The 23,641-nt window shown below is 41.3% G+C and overlaps 1 protein-coding gene across 1 annotated transcript in view; it reads left to right on the top strand.

The window, feature by feature from the left end:
- The window catches only part of SUCLA2 (succinate-CoA ligase ADP-forming subunit beta), a 112,279-nt gene that overhangs the window by 3,548 nt on the left and 85,090 nt on the right, over positions 1-23,641 (top strand). The gene's annotated exons all lie outside the window — the stretch shown is intronic.

Genomic DNA, 23,641 nt, shown 5'->3' with positions numbered 1-23,641 from the left:
AGAAAACATTTAGAGGGTTCACACCACTTGATTTCAAGACTTAGGATTAAGCCACGGTAATCAAGAGAGTATGGTATTGGTAAAAACATAGACATATAGATCAGTGAAACAAAATGGACTGGAAATAGATCCATATATATATATATATCCATATATAAATTAATTTTTGAAAAATGTGCAAAGACAATTCAATAAAGAAAAGATAGTATTTTTAACAAATGGTGCTGGAACAATTTGACATATAAATGTAAGCAAAAAGCCTTGATTTATAATTGGCACCATATATAAAAATTAGCTCAAAGTAGATTGTAGACCTAAATAAAAACATCTAAAGTATACAATTTGTACAAGAAAATATAGGTAAAAATCTTTGTGATCTTTGGTTAGGTATAGATTTCATAGCTATGAAAAGAATGACCCTTAAAAAATGATAATCTGGCTTTCACCCAAAATAAAACCTTTTTCTCTTTGAGAGATACTGCTATGGACTCAACTGTGTTCCCACAAAATTGACATGTTGAAGCCCTAATCCCTAAAATGATGGTATTTGGAGATGGGGTCTTTGGGAGGTAATTAGGTTAAATGAGATCGTGAGGCTAGGGTTTTCATGATAGGATTAGTGGCCTTGTAAGAAGAGACCACAGAGCTTGCTTGCTCTTGCGAAATGAAAACAGAATTCTAAGCTTCCAACTGACTGAATGGACCCCTCACACCCCCAACTTGGCCAAGGGAATGCCAGAGAAACCTTGGATGCTGAATTTACATCTATGATAGGATAGGAGGTTGGACACACCTCATTATACCCCCTCCCTTGTTAATAGTCATTAGGTTTTCAGCCGGGCTCTGTGGCTCACACCTGTAATCCCAGCACTTTGGGAGGCTGAGGCAGGCAGATCACCTGAGGTTAGGAATTCGAGATCAGCCTGGCCAACATGGTGAAACCCCGTCTCTACTAATAATACAAAAATTAGCTGGGCGTGGTGGCCGGTGCCTGTAGTCCCAGCTACTTGGGAGGCTGAGGCAGGAGAATCTCTTGAACCCAGGAGGTGGAAGTTGTGTGTTGGGAGAAAAGCTGAGTGTTGGGAGAGAAGCTGAGGCAGGGCTTGCATGTCTGATATAATGTGAAAGAGTCTTGGAACATGTCTGGGGTCCAGGGTCTAAAACCCCTCGTGGTCTTTGGAACACCAGGCTCTGTGCTAAAGGGTGGAAGGCTGCCGTGCCACACTCTAAGCCCAGGGCATAAAACCCCTCATGGCTTGGATGGAACCCAGGGCTCAGGGCATAAAACCGCTCACGGCCTCTGGAATGTGTCAGACTTGCTGGCTCCTTGCTTCTAGCACTCCCATTATCTCAAGTAGCAGAACATGTTCCATATGCTTCAGAGAAAATGCTAAAGCATCACAGCTATAGCTTATTTGCTTGATGCATCGCTACCTTTCAACCTCCACATCCTCACCACCTGTTTCTGTGTTTGATCACCAACAAATAGCGTGGGCTTCCAGAGCTCAGGGCCTTCACAGCCTCCATACTTGCGTTGGCCCCCTGGACCCACTTTCTCTCTCAAACTGTCTTTTCTCATTCCTTTGACTCCGCCGGACTTCATCACCCCCCTATGACCTGGTGTTGGGTCTGATCACCCCAACATTGTGGTGAACCGAGATTGCACCACTGCACTCCAGCCTGGCTGACAAAGTGAAAGTGTCTCAGAAAACAAAAAACAAAAAACAGTCATTAGGTTTTCTTCCCTAAAGGCTGAACAGAAGCTAGCCCTTTCAAAAGACTGCTAGTTTATCTTCCCAGGTGTAGAACAAAAACAAGATGAAATTAATAGTTCCTTCACCAGTCCCTGAGATAAGATGAGATTAATGGTTCCTTTACCTCTCCCCTAGATGGCTGCTTCCTCTAGTCCCTTTTTCTTTAAATGTTCACCTTATCATATGTAAAATATAGATTTACTGGGCTTTAACTAAAGTCTCATAAGTAGGTAATCATTTATCTCACTGCTGTCTCCTGTTTTTTAAGGAAAATGTATAAATACTAAACCTCCTGAGAACCTTTTTGGAAAAAATAGCCACAGATGCTTCTGTGACTTACGTTTTTCCCAGGCACAGCCTCAAGCTGGCTCAATAAACCTGGGTGATCTGAGACTTATGCCTCAATCACTCATTTTGGTTGTCACTCTATCTGCTGTGGTTTGAATGTGTACCCCAAAGTTCATGTGTTAAAAACTTAATCCGTAGTGCAACAGTGTTGAGAGGTGAGAGCTTTAAGAAGTGATTATGGCAGAGCCCTCATGAATGCATTAATGCTAATATCTTGAGAGGAGGTTAGTTATTGTGTGAGTGGGTTCCTGATAAAGAGACGAGTTGGCCCTTCCAACTTTTCCCTTCTCTCTCTCTCATGCACACGTGTGTGCATATATGTTCTCTTAAACCTCTACCCTTCCACCATGGGATGATACAGCAAGAAAGCCCTTATTAGATGCAGTCTCTCGACTTTGGTCTTTCCAGCCTCCATAACTGTCAGAAATAAGTCTCTGTTCTTTATAAGTTACTAAACAGAAACCATCCCTTATAGTGGCAAAAAACAGACTAAGACAATCTCTCTGCTCTGTGAGAAGACAGTGAGAAGGCAGCCATCTGCAAGCCTGGAAGAAGGCCCTGACCAGGAAGAAACCCTACTGTCACCTTGATCTTCTTGGACTTGCCAGCCCCCAGAACAGTGAGAAATAAATGTCTCTTGTTTAAGGCACTCACTCTATGGTATTTTGTTATAGTAGCCTCAGTTCACTAAGACACTAGTTAAGAAAACAAAAAGGCAAGCTGTGGACTGGGAGAAAATGTTTGCAAAGAACATATCTTATGAAGGACTTGGACCTAGAATATGTAAAGAATCCTCAGCAATCAATAATAAAGCAAACAACCTGATAAATATATGGACAAAAGAATTGAACAGATATTTCACCAAGAAGAGATATTGTATTAGTCCGTTTTCACACTGCTTATAAAGACATACACAAGACTGGATAATTTATAAAGAAAAATAGATTTAATGGACTCACAGTTCCATGTGGCTGAGGAGGCCTCACAATCGTGGTGGAAGGTGAAAGTCATATCTTACATGGCAGCAGGCAAGAGAGAATGAGAGCCAAGTGAAAAGGGATACCCCTTGTAAAACCATCAAATCTCATGAGACTTATTCACTACCATGAGAACAGTATGGGAGAAACTGCCTTTATGATTCAATTTCTGTCACTGGGTTCCTCCCACAACTTATGGGGATTATGGGAGCTACAATTCAAGATGAGATTTGGGTGGGGACACAGCAAAACCATATCAGACATGATGGCAAATAAGCACATGAAAAGATGCTAAATGTCATGAGTCATTGGGAAAATAAAAGCCTAAACCAAACTGAGGTACCTCTGCACATCTATTAGAATGAATAAGAAAAAAATCCCCATGAAAACTGGCAATACCAAATGCAGGTGAAGATACAGAGTTGTTAGAACTCTCATACATTGTTGGTGAGAATGCAAAATTGCACAACTGCTTTGGAAAACAATTTTCTATTTCATATAATGTTAATCATACACTTATAATAGAACCGAGTAACCTTACTCCAAGATATTTACTCACAAGAAATGAAAACTTACGTTCATACCAAGACCTGTATGTAACAGTTACACTGGCTTTATTCATAATCATCAAAATCTGGAAACAAATGTTCTTCAACTGGTGAATGGATAAATCAACTGTGGTAAATTCATACAATGGAAACCCACTCAGCAATATAACAGAGCAAACATCTGATACACTCAACAACATGGATGAATCTCAACTGCATTATGCTATGTGAAAGGAATCAGATATAAATGGCTACATGCTGTATGATTTCATTTATATGCATTTTGGAACAGGCAAAATTCTGGACATAGAAAACAGGCCAGTGTTTTTCTGGGGCTGAGGATGTGGAGAGGGGTTGATGACAAAAGGACATGGGGGGTTTTTTGGGGGTGGTGGAATGGTTCTGTATCTTGATTATCATGGTGGTAATATGATTATGTATTTGTTAAAACTCATAGAACTGCACACTAAAAAAGATGAATTTTACTATCTGTATATTAAAACTAAAATCAAACTTTTTTAAAAAGCCAAAAAAAGAAAAATGTAACATGGATTTGCAGAAAGAAAAAAATCAAGATACAATTCAGCAGTAGAAAGGGTCAAAGCAAAGCTGAGCTGAACTGCTCCACTTAATATCAAAAGTGGTCATCCTTGTGGGTGGAGCTGAGTTTATGAAGATTATATATCTGCAGAGGCTAGCCTTAGCAGGTTCCTCCTCTCACTGGGCCTTAGAGGACTTGGAGAGCCTGCCTCTGGGGTGATGGTATTCATCGTCCCAGGCATTCCTGTTGAGGTGAGTAGGCCACTCCTAGAACATAGTAAGTAGGAAGTCTGGGGCTAAGAGGGGATGGGAAGGTGAATAGGAGAACCTATACATTCAGAAGTCACATTTGCTAGCCAGTTTAAAGTTTTCTTTTATTGCATAGTAGTTGCATTTCATTATCCCAAAACCTTCAATAAAACCTGGTTATATGTTATAGCCTGATCTTTACTAAGCTTTGAAGAGTTGGAATAGCCTAAGTCTACCCTCCAAAAAAGGAATGACAAGAAAGGAGCATCAGCCCAGAGAAGCATTAAAGTCAAGGAGGATGCCTTTGATGTCAGTATCTCTAGTACCCAAATGGTGACTAACACATATGTACCCCATAAATGAGTATTTGAGTAAAAGCTGCTCTACCTTATACCAGTGTAACAAAATACAGATGTCCCCAGATTAAATGGTTTGATTTAATGATTTTTCTATTTTACAGTGGTGCAAAAGCAATAACATTCAGTAGGCTCCTTATGATGGGCTATTTCCAGATAAACTCGTTGTAAGTTGAAAATATAGTCAAGTTGAAAATCTTGTTTTCAACTTACAATGGGTCTATTTAGATGTAACCCCATTGTAAGTCGAGGAGCATCTGTCCTTTTAAATAGTTAAACTAGAAAACATTTTTCTTCTCCTGAAAACTTTAGGCTGTGTAGAGAAAGGTGGCATAATTCACATAAAGTACAAATGGTCATGAAAAAAAAAGCACCAAGCTGATGTTTATGAATCATATAAAAGAAGTGTCAACCCACATAAATATTACTCTAATTAGAGAACCCCCATATTGAATTCCCTTCTGCAGGATTCTCAACCAGTTGAACAGGATCTACCAGGAGTTATTGCAGCATGAGAACCTGATGCAGCTCCTTATTGCTACACTTTCTTCTGCATTTTTCCAGATTCCTAGATGAAGGAAAGGTGATCCAGGCAAAGAGGCCCCTCTCCTGTCCAATTCCAGGACTCTACCAGGAGAGCACCATTTTCCTCCCTCCATTTACAAAGAAATAGCCTCAGTCTGGGGGATGCTGGAATGCTCCTCGTACTGGCTATTTTGTTATTTTATTCTTTTTATTTTTATTTATTTTTTTAATTTTTTTTTATTATACTTTAAGTTTTAGGGTACATGTGCACATTGTGCAGGTTAGTTACATATGTATACATATGCCATTCTGGTGCGCTGCACCCACTAACTCGTCATCTAGCATTAGGTATATCTCCCAATGCTATCCCTCCCCCCTCCCCCCACCCCACAACAGTCCCCAGAGTGTGATATTCCCCTTCCTGTGTCCATGTGATCTCATTGTTCAATTCCCACCTATGAGTGAGAATATGCGGTGTTTGGTTTTTTGTTCTTGCGATAGTTTACTGAGAATGATGGTTTCCAATTTCATCCATGTCCCTACAAAGGACATGAACTCATCATTTTTTATGGCTGCATAGTATTCCATGGTGTATATGTGCCACATTTTCTTAATCCAGTCTATCATTGTTGGACATTTGGGTTGGTTCCAAGTCTTTGCTATTGTGAATAATGCCGCAATAAACATACGTGTGCATGTGTCTTTATAGCAGCATGATTTATAGTCATTTGGGTATATACCCAGTAATGGGATGGCTGGGTCAAATGGTATTTCTAGTTCTAGATCCCTGAGGAATCGCCACACTGACTTCCACAATGGTTGAACTAGTTTACAGTCCCACCAACAGTGTAAAAGTGTTCCTATTTCTCCACATCCTCTCCAGCACCTGTTGTTTCCTGACTTTTTAATGATTGCCATTCTAACTGGTGTGAGATGATATCTCATAGTGGTTTTGATTTGCATTTCTCTGATGGCCAGTGATGATGAGCATTTTTTCATGTGTTTTTTGGCTGCATAAATGTCTTCTTTTGAGAAGTGTCTGTTCATGTCCTTCGCCCACTTTTTGATGGGGTTGTTTGTTTTTTTCTTGTAAATTTGTTTGAGTTCATTGTAGATTCTGGATATTAGCCCTTTGTCAGATGAGTAGGTTGCGAAAATTTTCTCCCATGTTGTAGGTTGCCTGTTCACTCTGATGGTAGTTTCTTTTGCTGTGCAGAAGCTCTTTAGTTTAATTAGATCCCATTTGTCAATTTTGGCTTTTGTTGCCATTGCTTTTGGTGTTTTGGACATGAAGTCCTTGCCCATGCCTATGTCCTGAATGGTAATGCCTAGGTTTTCTTCTAGGGTTTTTATGGTTTTAGGTCTAACGTTTAAATCTTTAATCCATCTTGAATTGATTTTTGTATAAGGTGTAAGGAAGGGATCCAGTTTCAGCTTTCTACATATGGCTAGCCAGTTTTCCCAGCACCATTTATTAAATAGGGAATCCTTTCCCCATTGCTTGTTTTTCTCAGGTTTGTCAAAGATCAGATAGTTGTAGGTATGCGGCATTATTTCTGAGGGCTCTGTTCTGTTCCATTGATCTATATCTGTTTTGGTACCAGTACCATGCTGTTTTGCTTACTGTAGCCTTGTAGTATAGTTTGAAGTCAGGTAGTGTGATGCCTCCAGCTTTGTTCTTTTGGCTTAGGATTGACTTGGCGATGCGGGCTCTTTTTTGGTTCCATATGAACTTTAAAGTAGTTTTTTCCAATTCTGTGAAGAAAGTCATTGGTAGCTTGATGGGGATGGCATTGAATCTGTAAATGACCTTGGGCAGTATGGCCATTTTCACGATATTGATTCTTCCTACCCATGAGCATGGAATGTTCTTCCATTTGTTTGTATCCTCTTTTATTTCCTTGAGCAGTGGTTTGTAGTTCTCCTTGAAGAGGTCCTTCACATCCCTTGTAAGTTGGATTCCTAGGTATTTTATTCTCTTTGAAGCAATTGTGAATGGGAGTTCACCCATGATTTGGCTCTCTGTTTGTCTGTTGTTGGTGTATAAGAATGCTTGTGATTTTTGTACATTGATTTTGTATCCTGAGACTTTGCTGAAGTTGCTTATCAGCTTAAGGAGATTTTGGGCTGAGACAATGGGGTTTTCTAGATAAACAATCATGTCGTCTGCAAACAGGGACAATTTGACTTCCTCTTTTCCTAATGGAATACCCTTTATTTCCTTCTCCTGCCTGATTGCCCTGGCCAGAACTTCCAACACTATGTTGAATAGGAGCGGTGAGAGAGGGCATCCCTGTCTTGTGCCAGCTTTCAAAGGGAATGCTTCCAGTTTTTGCCCATTCAGTATGATATTGGCTGTGGGTTTGTCATAGATAGCTCTTATTATTTTGAAATACATCCCATCAATACCTAATTTATTGAGAGTTTTTAGCATGAAGGGTTGTTGAATTTTGTCAAAGGCTTTTTCTGCATCTATTGAGATAATCATGTGGTTTTTGTCTTTGGCTCTGTTTATATGCTGGATTACATTTATTGATTTGCGTATATTGAACCAGCCTTGCATCCCAGGGATGAAGCCCACTTGATCATGGTGGATAAGCTTTTTGATGTGCTGCTGGATTCGTTTTGCCAGTATTTTATTGAGGATTTTTGCATCAATGTTCATCAAGGATATTGGTCTAAAATTCTCTTTTTTGGTTGTGTCTCTGCCCGGCTTTGGTATCAGAATGATGCTGGCCTCGTAAAATGAGTTAGGGAGGATTCCCTCTTTTTCTATTGATTGGAATAGTTTCAGAAGGAATGGTACCAGTTCCTCCTTATACCTCTGGTAGAATTCGGCTGTGAATCCATCTGGTCCTGGACTCTTTTTGGTTGGTAAACTATTGATTATTGCCAGAATTTCAGCTCCTGTTATTGGTCTATTCAGAGATTCAACTTCTTCCTGGTTTAGTCTTGGGAGAGTGTATGTGTCGAGGAATGTATCCATTTCTTCTAGATTTTCTAGTTTATTTGCGTAGAGGTGTTTGTAGTATTCTCTGATGGTAGTTGGTATTTCTGTGGGATTGGTGGTGATATCCCCTTTATCATTTTTTATTGTGTCTATTTGATTCTTCTCTCTTTTTTTTCTTTATTAGTCTTGCTAGTGGTCTATCAATTTTGTTGATCCTTTCAAAAAACCAGCTCCTGGATTCATTGATTTTTTGAAGGGTTTTTTGTGTCTCTATTTCCTTCAGTTCTGCTCTGATTTTAGTTATTTCTCGCCTTCTGCTAGCTTTTGAATGTGTTTGCTCTTGGTTTTCTAGTTCTTTTAATTGTGATGTTAGGGTGTCAATTTTGGATCTTTTCTGCTTTCTCTTGTGGGCATTTAGTGCTATAAATTTCCCTCTACACACTGCTTTGAATGCATCCCAGAGATTCTGGTATGTTGTGTCTTTGTTCTCGTTGGTTTCAAAGAACATCTTTATTTCTGCCTTAATTTCGTTATGTACCCAGTAGTCATTCAGGAGCAGGTTGTTCAGTTTCCATGTAGTTGAGCTGCTTTGAGTGAGATTTTTAATCCTGAGTTCTAGTTTGATTGCACTCTGGTCTGAGAGATAGTTTGTTATAATTTCTGTTCTTTTACATTTGCTGAGGAGAGCTTTACTTCCAACTATGTGGTCAATTTTGGAGTAGGTGTGGTGTGGTGCTGAAAAGAATGTATATTCTGTTGATTTGGGGTGGAGAGTTCTGTAGATGTCTATTAGGTCCACTTGGTGCAGAGCTGAGTTCAATTCCTGGGTATCCTTGTTGACTTTCTGTCTCGTTGATCTGTCTAATGTTGACAGTGGGGTGTTAAAGTCTCCCATTATTAATGTGTGGGAGTCTAAGTCTCTTTGTAGGTCACTCAGGACTTGCTTTATGAATCTGGGTGCTCCTGTATTGGGTGCATATATATTTAGGATAGTTAGCTCCTCTTGTTGAATTGATCCCTTTACCATTATGTAATGGCCTTCTTTGTCTCTTTTGATCTTTGTTGGTTTAAAGTCTGTTTTATCAGAGACTAGGATTGCAACCCCTGCCTTTTTTTGTTTTCCATTTGCTTGGTAGATCTTCCTCCATCCTTTTATTTTGAGCCTATGTGTGTCTCTGCACATGAGATGGGTTTCCTGAATACAGCACACTGATGGGTCTTGACTCTATCCAACTTGCCAGTCTGTGTCTTTTAATTGGAGAATTTAGTCCATTTACATTTAAAGTTAATATTGTTATGTGTGAATTTGATCCTGTCATTATGATGTTAGCTGGTGATTTTGCTCATTAGTTGATGCAGTTTCTTCCTAGTCTCGATGGTCTTTACATTTTGGCATGATTTTGCAGCAGCTGGTACCGGTTGTTCCTTTCCATGTTTAGCGCTTCCTTCAGGAGCTCTTTTAGGGCAGGCCTGGTGGTGACAAAATGTCTCAGCATTTGCTTGTCTGTAAAGTATTTTATTCCTCCTTCACTTATGAAGCTTAGTTTGGCTGGATATGAAATTCTGGGTTGAAAATTCTTTTCTTTAAGAATGTTGAATATTGGCCCCCACTCTCTTCTGGCTTGTAGGGTTTCTGCCGAGAAATCCGCTGTTAGTCTGATGGGCTTCCCTTTGAGGGTAACCCGACCTTTATCTCTGGCTGCCCTTAACATTTTTTCCTTCATTTCAACTTTGGTGAATCTGACAATTATGTGTCTTGGAGTTGCTCTTCTCGAGGAGTATCTTTGTGGCGTTCTCTGTATTTCCTGAATCTGAATGTTGGCCTGCCTTGCTAGATTGGGGAAGTTCTTCTGGATAATATCCTGCAGAGTGTTTTCCAACTTGGTTCCATTCTCCCCATCACTTTCAGGTACACCAATCAGACATAGATTTGGTCTTTTCACATAGTCCCATATTTCTTGGAGGCTTTGCTCATTTCTTTTTATTCTTTTTTCTCTAGACTTCCCTTCTCGCTTCATTTCATTCATTTTATCTTCCATTGCTGATACCCTTTCTTCCAGTTGATCGCATCAGCTCCTGAGGCTTCTGCATTCTTCACGTAGTTCTCGAGCCTTGGTTTTCAGCTCCATCAGCTCTTTTAAGCACTTCTCTGTATTGGTTATTCTAGTTATACATTCTTCTAAATTTTTTTCAAAGTTTTCAACTTCTTTGCGTTTGGTTTGAATGTCTTCCCGTAGCTCAGAGTAATTTGATCGTCTGAAGCCTTCTTCTCTCAGCTCGTCAAAATCATTCTCCATCCAGCTTTGTTCCATTGCTGGTGAGGAACTGCATTCCTTTGGAGGAGGAGAGGTGCTCTGCGTTTTAGAGTTTCTAGTTTTTCTGTTCTGTTTTTTCCCCATCTTTGTGGTTTTATCTACTTTTGGTCTTTGATGATGGTGATGTACAGATGGGTTTTCGGTGTGGATGTCCTTTCTGTTTGTTAGTTTTCCTTCTAACAGACAGGACCCTCAGCTGCAGGTCTGTTGGAATACCCTGCGGTGTGAGGTGTCAGTGTGCCCCTGCTGGGGGGTGCCTCCCAGTTAGGCTGCTCCGGGGTCAGGGGTCAGGGACCCACTTGAGGAGGCAGTCTGCCCGTTCTCAGATCTCCAGCTGCGTGCTGGGAGAACCACTGCTCTCTTCAAAGCTGTCAGACAGGGACATTTAAGTCTGCAGAGGTTACTGCTGTCTTTTTGTTTGTCTGTGCCCTGCCCCCAGAGGTGGAGCCTACAGAGGCAGGCAAGCCTCCTTGAGCTGTGGTGGGCTCCACCCAGTTCGAGCTTCCCGGCTGCTTTGTTTACCTAAGCAAGCCTGGGCAATGGCGGGCGCCCCTCCCCCAGCCTCGCTGCCGCCTTGCAGTTTGATCTCAGACTGCTGTGCTAGCAATCAGCGAGATTCCGTGGGCGTAGGACCCTCCGAGCCAGGTGTGGGATATAGTCTCGTGGTGCGCCGTTTTTTAAGCCGGTCTGAAAAGCGCAATATTCGGGTGGGAGTGACCCGATTTTCCAGGTGCGTCTGTCACCCCTTTCTTTGAGTCGGAAAGGGAACTCCCTGACCCCTTGCGCTTCCCAGGTGAGGCAATGCCTCGCCCTGCTTCGGCTCGCGCATGTTGCATGCACCCACTGACCTGCGCCCACTGTCTGGCACTCCCTAGTGAGATGAACCCGGTACCTCAGATGGAAATGCAGAAATCACCCGTCTTCTGCGTCGCTCACGCTGGGAGCTGTAGACCGGAGCTGTTCCTATTCGGCCATCTTGGCTCCTCCCAACCCATACTGGCTATTTTGTTCTGCTCCAGTATATCCTTATGTTAATGGCAGCCTCTCTGTTCTATTTTCATACCTCTTTTATGTATCTATTATTATTGAGTCAGCTTTTTACCAGAAGATAACTGAGGCTGAGAATATTCCTAGCAATGAAGTATGAAGCAGGCCCTCCTTAATTTACCTGAAGAACATGTAACGAATACAGTTAGGTTATAAGGTGAAATAATGCAGTTAAGGTCATGCTGCCCAATTCTTCTTTCCTTCACTTGTAACTCTTTCTCAGGAGATTGATTTGGAAGAGAGAGTCCACTGTAGCTGGAACCATTCTTTCACCCCACCCTGCCCTGGGCAACCCTGTGCTGGCTGGATGTGCTTGATTATTATTTTATTTTATTTTATTTTATTTTGAGATGGAGTCTCGCTCTGTCACCCAGGCTGGAGTGCAGTGGCGCAATCTTGGCTCACTGCAAGCTCCGCGTCCTGGGTTCATGCCATCCTCCTGCCTCAGCCTCCCGAGTAGCTGGGACTACAGGCGCCTGCCACCACACCTGGCTAATTTTTTTGTATTTTTAGTAGAGACGGGGTTTCACCAGGATGGTCTCGATCTCCTGACCTCATGATCCGCCTGCTTCGGCTTCCCAAAGTGCTGGAATTACAGGCGTGAGCCACCGTGCCGGCCTGGATGTGCTTGATTCTACTCCCAGACCTCAGCCTCTTGTTTAAACTCATCCAGTTTCTTTTCCCTCTTTCCTCTGGTCTATCCCTATGTTTGATATTTGAAGCTTCGTATGTAAAACTCAAGAATCCACCTTATGCTTTTATGTAGTATTATATGGTATGTATTGTAACTGAATCACAATTTAACTCACACTGCAACTCAGATGTGTGAAGAAAACGAGTTTCTTTCTTTCTTTTCTTAATAGGGAGTCTGATTTTTTCCCAAATCTCTTTGTCACTAGTTGGGATATGGGTCTGTGTAAAATGAATCAAATGTTCAATGTGGTTCAACTTGGTCTCATTAAATCATGTTCACTCTGTCCTGGTTTAAAGGGCTGTCCTCTCAATCATCTTTCTTCTTCTTGTGCCTCTTTTTTTTTTTTTTTTTTTTTGAGACAGGGTCTCACTCTATCACCCAGGTTGTAGTGCAGTGGTGTGATCTCAGCTCACTGCAACTTCTGCCTCCTAGGTTCAAGCGATTCTCCTGCCTCAGCCTCCTGAGTAGCTGGGATTACAGGCACCTGCCACTGTGCCTGGCTAACTTTTGTAATTTTTGTGGAGATGGGGTTTCACCATGTTGGCCAGGCTGGTCTCACACTCCTGACCTCAGGTGATCCGCCTGCCTTAGCCTCCCAAAGTGTTAGGATTACAGGTGTGAGCCACTGCTCCCAGCCTACTTAAGATGTTCCTGATGTAGCTGAGTGCAGTGGCTCGCACCTGTAGTCCCAGCTACTAGGGAATGCTGAGTGGGAAGATCACTTGAGCCCAGGAGTTTGAGACTACAGTGAGCTATGATGGTGTCACTGCACTCCAGCCTGGGTGACAGAGCAAGACCATCTCTAAAAAAAGAACCCAGATGTAGGAGGTTGAAGAGTCCTGGCATCCATGTAGACTGAGTATGGTGTCCCTGGATTAGGCAGACCAGAGATGGGAAGAGTCCAAATAGAGGAACAAAGAGTGCTGAAGAGGTCCCTCTCTTTATGGCTACCTGATCATACCATGTTACCAAATTTGCTTTGGTATAGGAGACTCTTTGGGATGACCTCCTCTCAGATGAGGTCTCAAACGGGAAGCACGACAAGGCTGGGGCAGAACAGGAGAATCCCCTCCTGCCTTCAACACTATCCTCATTTATCTAATGCACCTTCTTTCACCAGAGTAAAGATCACAGAGATGAAAAACTAACATTTCACTCCAGTCTTTCCTCTTTGTTTCTATTTACTACTATCCTTATGGGACAGAAAGGGGAAGGTTACCACCCTTACTCTATAAAATCTATAATTTATGGACTAGCCCTGATCTTTCATATTCTTAAGGGAGAGATATAGGTCCGACTTGCAGGCATATTGCCTTACTCCATAATCCTATTTTGAATGTTAGAAATTGAATATTTAGGCTGGGCACGGTGGCTCATGCCTGTAATCTGAGCACTTTGGAAGGCCAAGGCAGGCGAATCACTTGAGTCAGGAGTTTGAGACTAGCCTGGCCAACATGGTGAAACCACGTCTCTACTAAATTACAAAAATTAGCTGGGTATGGTGGTGCATGCCTGTAATCTCAGCTACTTGGGAGGCTGAGGCACGAGAATCACTTGAACCCAGGAGGTGGAGGCTGCAGTGAGCTGAGATTGCGCCTCTGCACTCCAGCCTGGGGGATAGAGCAAGACTCCATCTCAACAAAAAAAAAAAAAGAAAAAGAAATCGAATATTACATTGGTCTATCTCTTTGCATTCCTTCTGCAACAAACACTAATTATTTGGCCCTGCAAAATGAATGTGTTAGTCGTATGTCAGCCTGTGGTAAATTAAAGACAATATTAGCCAAATTCTTTGCTACTTCTTCCATTGAGAAGTGGAATTTATTTTCCCTTCCTTTGGATTTGGGCTGCCAATAGTGACTTTCTTACAATCCCTCTATCAAATATTTGTTTTGCAAATATTTTATCTCAGTGCACAGTTTGCTTTTATATATATATGAGTTTATTAGGAATAATCAAATCACATGATTACAAGGGAAAGTCCCACCATAGGCCACCAGCAAGCTGGGGAAAGAGAGAAGCCAGTAGTACCTCAGTGCAAGTCTGAAAGCCTCAAAACCAGGGAAGCTGACAGTGCAGCTCTCAATCTGAGGCCGAAAGCCCAAGAGCCCATGGGGGGCTGCTGGTGCAAGTCCCAGAGTCCAAAGGTTGAAGAACTGGGAGCTTGATGTCCAAAGAGGACAGGAGGAGGAAAAGCTGACTTCCAGCACCACACAGGAAGAGAGAGAGAGAAATCTGACTCAGAAAGCCACGCTACTTATCCCACTTCTTCCACCTGCTTTGTTCTAGCTGCCCTGGCAGGTGATTGGATGGTGCCCACCTGCACTGAGGGTGGGTCTTCCTCTCCTAGTCCACTGACTCACATATCCATCTCTTCTGGCAACACCCTCACAGACCCACCCAGAAACAATGCTTCATCAGCCATCTAGGCATCCCTCAATCCAGTCAAGTTGATGCCTAATATTAACCATCACAGCATGGAAGTAAGAGTTCATAATTCATTACTCTCGTGTTTGCTACAAGGAGAGTACACCTTAATATTAAACCTTATTTGTATCCCAGGTACAGAATCCCAAAAGGTGGTGTATATCATTTTTCCTTAAGTAACTCTTGACTGCAACCATTGGCCCTCTAAGTTTCAGGACTTGGTAAGCATCTTCCAGACCGAGCCATCAGCCTTTTAACTCTATTCTTCTGAAGCAGGTAGTATTGTCCTTTTGATTGACGGAAATGTAACCACACCACACAGATCTCTGGTTTCTGAAATTTTTTTCTATTGGCCCAGATTTACTTGATGTTTGACTACATTAGCTTGATTTCCTAAGAAGCTCTCTACTACCACTGTAAATGGTTCCCTCTCCCCAGTGCTGCACCCGTTTATTTATTTTTTTATTATACTTTAAGTTCTGGGGTACAAGTGCAGAACGTGCAGGTTTGTTACATAGTTATACACGTGCTGTAGTGGTTTGCTGCACCCATCAACCCGTCATCTACATTAGGTATTTCTCCTAATGCTATCTCTCCCCCAGCACCCCAGCCCCCGACAGGCCCTGGTGTGTGATGCCCCCCCACCTGTGTTCATGTGTTTTCATTGTTCAACTCCCACTTATGAGTGAGAACATGATGTGTTTGGTTTTCTGTTCTTGTGTTAGTTTGCTGAGAATGATGGTTTTCAGCTTCATCCATGTCCCTGCGAAGAACGTGAATTCATCCCTTTTTATGGCTGCATAGTATTCCATGGTGTGTATGTGCCACATTTTCTTTATCCAGTCTATCATTGGTGGGCATTTGAGTTGGTTCCAAGTCTTTGATATTGTAAACAGTGCTGCAGTAAACATACATGTGCATGTGTCTTTATAGTAGAATGATTTATAATCCTTTGGTTATATACCCAGTAATGGGATTGCTGGTCAAATGGCATTTCTAGTTCTAGATCCTGGAGGAATTGCCACACTGTCTTCCACAATAGTTGAACTAATTTACACTCCCACCAACAGTGTAAAAGTGTTCCTATTTCTCTACATTCTCTCCAGCATCTGTTGTTTCCTGACTTTTTAATGATTGCCATTCTAACTGACATGAGATGCTATCTCATTGTGATTTGGTTTGCATTTCTCTAATGACCAGTGATGATGAGCTTTTTTTCATATGTTTGTTGGCCGCATAAATGTTTTCTTTCGAGAAGTGTCTATTCATATCTTTTGCCCACTTTTTGATGGGGTTGTTTGTTTTTTTTTCTTGTACATTTGTTTATGTTCTTTGTAGATTCCGGATATTAGCCCTTTGTCAGATGTATAGATTGCAAAAATTTTCTCCCGTTCTGTAGGTTGCCTGTTCACTCTGATGATAGTTTCTTTTGCTGTGCAGAAGCTCTTTAGTTTCATTAGATCCCATTTGTCTATTTTGGCTTTTGTTGCCATTGCTTTTGGTGTTTTAGTCGCAAAGTGTTTGCCCATGCCTATGTCCTGAATGGTATTGCCTAGGTTTTCTTCTAGGGTTTTTATGGTTTTAGGTCTAATGTTTAAGCCTTTAATCCATCTTAAGTTAATTTTTGTATAAGGTATAACGAAGGGATCCAGTTTCAGCTCTCTGCATATGGCTAACCAGTTTTCCCAACACCAATTTATTAAATAGGGAATCCTTTCTTATTGCTTGTTTTTGTCAGATTTATCAAAGATCAGATGGTTGTAGATGTGTGGTGTTATTTCTGAGGGCTCTGTTCTGTTCCGTTGGTCTATATATCTGTTTTGGTACCAGTACCATTCTGTTTTGGTTACTGTAGCCTTGTAGTATAGTTTGAAGTCAGGTAACGTGATGCCTCCAGCTTTGTTCTATTTGCTTAGGATTGTCTTGGCTATGTGGGCTCTTTTTGGGTTCCATATGAAATTTAAAGTAGTTTTCTCCAATTCTGTGAAGAAAGTCATTGGTAGCTTGATGGGGTTAGCATTGAATCTATAAAATACTTTGGGCAGTGTGGCCATTTTCATGATATTGATTCTTCCTATCCATGAGCATGGAATGTTTTTCCATTTGTTTGTTTCCCTCTTATTTCCTTGAGCAATGGTTTGTAGTTCTCCTTGAAGAGGTCCTTCACATCCCTTGTAAGTTGGATTCCTAGGTATTTTATTCTCTTTGTAGCAATTGTGAATGGGAGTTCACTCATGATTTGGCTCTCTGTTTGTCTGTTATTGGTGTATAAGAATGCTTGTGATTTTTGCACGTTGATTTTGTATCCTGAAACTTTGCTGAAGTTGCTCATCAGCTTAAGGAGATTTGGGGATGAGATGATGGGGTTTTCTAAATATACAGTCATGTCGTCTGCAAACAGGGACAATTTGACCTCCTCTTTTCTAGTTGAATTCCCTTTATTTCTTTCTCTTGCCTGATTGCCCTGGCCAGAACTTCCAATACTATGTTGAATAGGAGTGGTGAGAGAGGGCATTCTTGTCTTGTGTCGGTTTTCAAAGGGAATGCTTCCAGTTTTTGCCCATTCAGTATAATATTGGCTGTGGGTTTGTCATAAATAGTTCTTATTATTTTGAGATAATGTTTCATGAATACCTAGTTTATTGAGAATTTTTAGCATGAAGGGCTGTTGAATTTTGTCAAAGGCCTTTCTGCATCTATTGAGATAATCATGTGGTTTTGTCATTTGTTCTGTTTATGTGATGGATTAGGTTTATTGATTTGTGTATGTTGAACCAGCCTTGCATCCCAGGGATGAAGCCAACTTGATCGTGGTGGATAAGCTTTTTGATGTGCTCTTGGATTTCATTTGCCAGTATTTTGTTGCCGATTTTTGCATCGATGTTCAACAGGAATATTGGCCTGAAATTTTCTTTTTTTGTTGTATCTCTGCCAGGTTTTGGTATCAGGATGATGCTGGCCTCGTAAAATGAGTTGGGGGGATTCCTTCTTTTTCTATTGTTTGGGGTAGTTTCAGAAGGAATGGTACCAGTTCCTCTTTGTACCTATGGTAGAATTTGGCTATGAATCCATCTGGTCCTGGACTTTTTTTGTTTGGTTGGCTATTAAGTACTGCCTCAATTTCAGAACTTGTTACTGGTCTACTCAGGAATTTGACTTCTTCCTCGTTTAGTCTTGGGAGTGTGTGTGTTTGCAGGAATTTATCCATTTCTTCAAGATTTTCTAGTTTATTTGTGTAGAGGTGTTTATAGTAGTCTGATGGTAGTTTGTATTTCTGTGGGATTAGTGGTGATATCCCCTTTATCATTTTTTTATTGCGTCTATTTGATTCTTCTCTCTTTTCTTCTTTATTAGTCTGGCTAGCAGTCTATCTATTTTGTTGATCTTTTCAAAAAGCAGCTCCTGGATTCATTGATTTTTTGAAGGGTTTTTCATGTCTCTATCTCCTTCAGTTCTGCTCTGATCTTAGTTATTTCTTGTCTTCTGCTACTGTTTGAATTTGTTTGCTCTTGCTTCTCTAGTTCTTTTAATTGTGATGTTAAGGTGTCAATTTTAGATCTTTCCTGCTTTCTCTTGTGGACATTTAGTGCTATAAATTTCTCTCTACACACTACTTTAAATGTGTCCCAGAGATTCTGGTACATTGTGTCTTTGTTCTCATTGGTTTCAAAGAACATCTTTATTTCTGCCTTAATTTCGTTATTTACCCAGTAGTAATTCAGGAGCAGCTTGTTCAGTTTCCATGTAGTAGTGCGGTTTTGAATGAGTTTCTTTTTTTTTTTTTTGAGACGGAGTTTCGCTCTTTTTGCCCGGGCTGGAGTGCAATGGCACCATCTCGGCTCACTGCAACCTCCACCTCCACCAGGGTTCAAGTGATTCTCCTGCCTCAGCCTCCCGAGTAGCTTGGATTACAGGCATGCACCACCACTCCGGCTAATTTTGTATTTTTAGTAGAGATGGGGTTTCTCCATGTTAGTGAGGCTGGTCTTGAACTCCCGACCTCAGGTGATCCACCCGCCTTGGCCTCCCAAAGTGCTGGGATTACAGGTGTGAGCCACTGCGCCCAGCCTTGAATGAGTTTCTTAATCCTGAGTTCTAATATGATTACACTGTGATCTGAGAGACTGTTATGATTTCTGTTCTTTTGCATTTGCTTAAACTCCCACACAATAATAGTGGGAGACTTTAACACCCCATTGTCAATATTAGACAGATCAATGAGACAAAAAATTAACAACGATGTCCAGGACTTGAACTCAGCTCTGGACCAAGGAGACCTAATAGACATCTACAGCACTCCTCACCCCAAATCAACAGCATATACATTCTTCTCAGCACATCACACTTATTCTAAAATTGACCACATAATCGGAAGCTTTTTAATTTTTTATAGTGCCTCTTGAAAAGCAGAAGGACCAGATGGTACAAGCAGGCTGGTGACCAATAGGATGTGACATAAATTATGCTATATGTTTTGCCAGGCTAGGTCATAAGAATCCTTGCAGTTTTTTTCTCAGGCTCTTAGACTACTCACTCTAGAGGAAAACCAGCACCATGTAAAAAGTATGATTGCCATACAACTGCCATGTTTTAAAGAAGCCCATGCTAGCCACATAGGGAGGCCATGTAGAGAAAGGGACAAAGCTTTTCAGGAGCCGCCCTGGGCGGAGCTGGACTTAGATCTTCAGTGGCCTCATGTAAACTCAGCAGCCAGCCTCTTCTAGAACCCTAGCCCAAGGACTGGAGCAGGAAATGGACCTTCAAAGTGAAGACTGCCTTGTCCTGCACCTCCTTCTGGCGTAGACTGAAAAATGGGTTTCCTAATGGGTTAAATCCTTTAAAACAAGGAGTTGGGGGGGAAGAGTGTCGTGCACTCCTAGAGAAAGGTACACAGTTGTCCGGCTGGGAACGTGCTTGGCACGACCCCGCGGGCATCTGACTGGTCTTCCAGCTCAGGAAAAAGAATTTGAAAGAGGCTTAGCGTGAAGGGGAATCAAAGAGGAGGTTGTGATTTGGCTGAAGGTGACTGGTTTAGTGCTATAATTGTCTTATTTTATATATATATATATATATTTCTTGGAGTAAACATTTTAAATAAACGACGTCATTGTCTAAAAAAAAAAAGGAGAAAGGGACAAAGATGCTTGGCCATCCGTAACTTTTTCATCCATTCCAACACAGGCAACCAGATATGTGCATAAAGAAGTCATCTTTGACATTTCTGTGTATGCAGACAAAAGGTAGAGAAGAATGAAGAAGCTAACTGACAACCAGAAGTGAGGGACTGGCTACATAATTTGAAGGGCCCAATGATAAAAATGTGGAACTCCTTATTTGAAATTTGTTGAGAACTTCAAGATGGTGGGACCTTTTTATTATTGCGTAAGCACAAGTCACACATCCATGAATTCAGACCTGCTCCAGATATATGGCCTGTTTGAAGCCATCCCAACAATCTCTAGTGTCTTGAGCCACAGATTAATATTTTGAATATATAAAGAACTCCTATAACACAACAACAAAAAACAAACAACCTGATTAAAAAATGAACAAAGGACTTGAATAGGCATTTCTCCAAAAAAGATATACAAATGCCTAATAAATACATAAAAAGATTGGCCGGGTGCGGTGGCTCATGCTTGTAATCCCAGCACTTTGGGAGGCCGAGGAGGGTGGATCCCCTGAGGTCAAAAGTTCAAGACTAGCCTGAGCAACATGGTGAAACCCCGTCTCTACTAAAAATACAAAAATTAGCCAGGCCTGGTAGCACATGCCTGTAATCCCAGCTAACTGGGAGGCTGAGGCAGGAAAATCACTTGAACCCAGGAGGTGGAGGTTGCAGTGAGCCAAGATCATGCCATTGCACTCCAGCCTGGGCAATACAGTGAGACTCTGTCTAAACAGCAACAACGACAAAAAAAACTACATAAAAAATTTTCAACACCACTTATTGTTGAGGAAATACAATAAAAAAGCTACAGTTAGGTCAGGCATGATGGCTTATGCCTGTAATCCCAGCACTTTGGGGGGCTGAGGTGGATGGATCATTTGAGGTCAGCAGTTCAAGACCAGCCTGGCCAACATGGTGAAACCCTGTCTCTACTGAAAATACAAAAATTAGCCCGGAGTGGTAGCAGGTGCCTGTTATCCCAGCTACTTGGGAGGCGGAAGCAGGAGAATCACTTGAACCTAGGAGGCGGAGCTTGCAGTGAGCCGAGATCACTCCACTGTACTCCAACCTGGGTAACAGAGTGAGACTGTCAAAAAAAAAAAAAAAAAATCTACAATGAGATCACTTCACACCCATTAAGATGGATTATAAAAAACAACAACCAGAAAATAACAAGTGTTGGTGAGAATGTGGAGAATTTAGAACCCTTGTGCGCTGTTGGGAATATAAAATGGTGCAGCCATGGTGGAAAACAGTATGCTGGTTCCTCAAAAAATGTAATGTAGAATTACCATATAATCCAGCGATCACACTTTTAGGTACATATACAAAATAAATGAAGGCAGGGCAGGGACTTAAACAAATATTTACATACTATGTTCAAAGCAGCATCATTCAGAATAGCTAAAACAAGGAAGCAACCGAAGTGTTCATTGATGTTTGAATGGACAAACAAAATGTGGAATATAAACACAATGAAATACTATTCCATCTTAAAAATTAATTAAATTTTGACATAAGCTACAACATAGATGAAACTTGAAGACATTATGCTAAGTGAAGTCAGCCAGTCACAAAAGGACAAATATTGTATGATTTTACACTTATGATGAGGTACCTAGAGTAGGCAAATTCATAGAGACAGAAAATAGAATATTGGCTGCGAGGGGCTAAAAGGAAAGGGTATTGGGAAGTATTTAATGGGTACATAATTTAAGTTGGGGAAGATAAAAAAATTCTGGAGATAGATGGTGGTAATGGTTAGTAAACAATGTGAAGGTACTTACTGTTACAGAACTGTACACTTTAAAAGGGTAAATTTTGGCTGGGCATGGTGGCTCATACCTGTAATCCCAGCACTTTGGGAGGCCGAGGTGGGCAGATCGCTTGAGCCCAGGAGTTGGAGACCAGCCTGGGCAATATGGCAAATCCCCATCTCTACAAAACATACAAACTTAGCTAAGTGTGGTGGCACGTGCCTGTAGCTCAAGCTACTCAGGAGGTCAAGGCTGCAGTGAGCTGTGATCATGCCACTGCACTCCAGCCTTGGTGACAGAGTGAGACCCTGTCTCAATAATAATAATAATAATAATAATAATAAAAGAAAAAAAAGAAAAAAAGGATTCACTGCCCAGTTGTGAAGAACATGGTTAGGCAACAGTGTCCAGTGGTGGCTCCTTCAGGGTCCCCCTCTATTTGAACTGAGGTCACACTTTTCTCAGGGTGTCCCCAGCCAGTGACTGTGATTATTGTCAGAATCAGTGGTACAAGGCATTTCCACCCAATGTGGAATTCCTCTAACAGGCAATCTTTGCTCCAGAGCTCTGTGTTGGGCTCCGGTCTTTCTGGCTTCTTGTCAGGTTATGATTTGATGATTCCTCTGTCCAATATTTCTTTTTTTAAAAAATTTTATTATTATTATACTTTAAGTTTTAGGGTACATGTGCACAATGTGCAGGTTTGTTACGTATGTATACGTGTGCCATGTTGGTGTGCTGCACCCATTAACTCGTCGTTTAGCATTAGGTGTATCTCCTAATGCTATCCCTCCCCCCCGCCCCCCACCCCACAACAGTCCCCGGTGTGTGATGTTCCCCTTCCTGTGTCCATGTGTTCTCATTGTTCAATTCCCATCTATGAGTGAGAACATGCCGTGTTTGGTTTTTTGTCCTTGTGATAGTTTGCTGAGAATGATGGTTTCCAGTTTCATCCATGTCCCTACGAAGGACATGAACTCATCATTTTTTATAGCTGCATAGTATTCCATGGCGTATATGTGCCACATTTTCTTAATCCAGTCTATCGTTGTTGGACATTTAGGTTGGTTCCAAGTCTTTGCTATTGTGAGTAGTGCTGCTATAAACATACGTGTGCATGTGTCTTTATAGCAGCATGATTTATAATCCTTTGGGTATATACCCAGTAATGGCATGGCTGGGTCAATGGTATTTCTAGTTCTAGATCCCTGAGGAATCGCCACACTGAGTTCTACAATGGTTGAACTAGTTTACAGTCCCACCAACAGTGTAAAAGTGTTCCTATTTCTCTACATCCTCTCCAGCACCTGTTGTTTCCTGACTTTTTAATGATTGCCATTCTAACTGGTGTGAGATGGTATCTCACTGTGGTTTTGATTTGCATTTCTCTGATGGCCAGTGATGATGAGCATTTTTTCATGTGTTTTTTGGCTGCATAAATGTCTTCTTTTGAGAAGTGTCTGTTCATATCCTTCACCCACTTTTTGATGGGGTTGTTTGTTTTTTTCTTGTAAATTTGTTTGAGTTCATTGTAGATTCTGGATATTAGCCCTTTGTCAGATAAGTAGGTTGCAAAAATTTTCTCCCATGTTGTAGGTTGCCTGTTCACTCTGATGGTAGTTTCTTTTGCTGTGCAGAAGCTCTTTAGTTTAATTAGATCCCATTTGTCAATTTTGGCTTTTGTTGCCATTGCTTTTGGTGTTTCACACATGTAGTCCTTGCCCCTACCTATGTCCTGAATGGTATTGCCTAGGTTTTCTTTTAGGGTTTTTATGGTTTTAGGTCTAACATTTAAGTCTTTAATCCATCTTGAATTAATTTTTGTATAAGGTGTAAGGAAGGAATCCAGTTTCAGCTTTCTACATATGGCTAGCCAGTTTTCCCAGCACCATTTATTAAATAGGGAATCCTGTCCCCATTGCTTGTTTTTGTCAGATTTGTCAAAGATCAGATAGTTGTAGATATGCGGCATTATTTCTGAGGG

This window comes from Gorilla gorilla, chromosome 14 (genome assembly GCF_029281585.2).
Source record: "Gorilla gorilla gorilla isolate KB3781 chromosome 14, NHGRI_mGorGor1-v2.1_pri, whole genome shotgun sequence".
Lineage (NCBI taxonomy): Eukaryota > Metazoa > Chordata > Mammalia > Primates > Hominidae > Gorilla > Gorilla gorilla.
Note: the sequence above shows the minus strand (reverse complement) of the source record. Positions and strands in the feature narration are given on the sequence as shown.